General features: G+C 56.9%; 1 protein-coding gene across 3 annotated transcripts in view; it reads left to right on the top strand.

The window, feature by feature from the left end:
* The first annotated feature begins 6 nt into the window (after positions 1 to 6).
* The window catches only part of PHF8 (PHD finger protein 8), a 92917-nt gene continuing 92179 nt past the window's right edge, over positions 7 to 744 (top strand). For all 3 annotated transcript variants that reach the window (XM_005860884.2, XM_005860883.2, XM_005860885.2), the window contains exon 1: positions 7 to 148. The gene's annotated coding sequence lies outside the window, so the exon portion shown is untranslated. The remainder of the gene's footprint in view (positions 149 to 744) is intronic.

The raw sequence follows: 744 nt of genomic DNA, 5'->3' as shown, positions 1-744 counted from the left end.
TCGGGGGAGACGGAGCTTCGCCAGCGGGAGTGATCCTGGCGGCTTGGCGGATGCGGAGGTCCCCGTAGAGCTCGGGACCGTAGACATTGTTGTCAGCTCAGGGGTGTGAGGAGGTTCCTGTCAGGCTGGGAGGTGTGAAGACGTTCTCGTAAGTTTTCGGGGCTGCGAGGATATTCCTGTCAGTTTGGGGGGGACGAGGAGACCTCGTCATTGGGAAGGGGTTGTGGGGAGATGCCTGCCAGGGTCCGAGCGGCGAGAAGAAAACAAATCCTTGCTCAGTTGCGGGAGTGTGAGGAAATTGTCGTCAGTTACGGGGGGTTTGGAGCGTCCCTTTTTAGTTTCAGGGGTGCGACGGGAACCCGGTCGTGTTCGAAATAGACGACGAGCTGACGAGTTGTGCGGTTGTGATTTATTTCGGTGGTGGGGCTGCTGGGGCTCCCACTAGTCGGGGTGGGATGACGGGGAGAGTTCTCACAACAAGACCCCACAACTGTGATTTGAGTTGGGCGCCTCTCCCTTGCTCCTGAAGGCAGCGAGGTAATTTGCGAGGGAGTGAGCCCATGTCCATGGGTTCCCCATCTCTCGCCAGTTGCCCCTATTTGGGAGCAGAGAGAAGGGTCTTCTGCTGGGCTCCCCCAGCCTCATAATAAAGAGCGCTCTGGGAAGCAAGAAGAGGGTGCAGTGAGGGATCAAAGGAGCTTCCTTAAAGGCATCAGATATTTTCCTGAACCACAGAAAGAAGTT

This window comes from Myotis brandtii, unplaced genomic scaffold (assembly GCF_000412655.1).
Source record: "Myotis brandtii unplaced genomic scaffold, ASM41265v1 scaffold1424, whole genome shotgun sequence".
Taxonomy (NCBI): Eukaryota; Metazoa; Chordata; class Mammalia; order Chiroptera; family Vespertilionidae; genus Myotis; species Myotis brandtii.
Note: the sequence above shows the minus strand (reverse complement) of the source record. Positions and strands in the feature narration are given on the sequence as shown.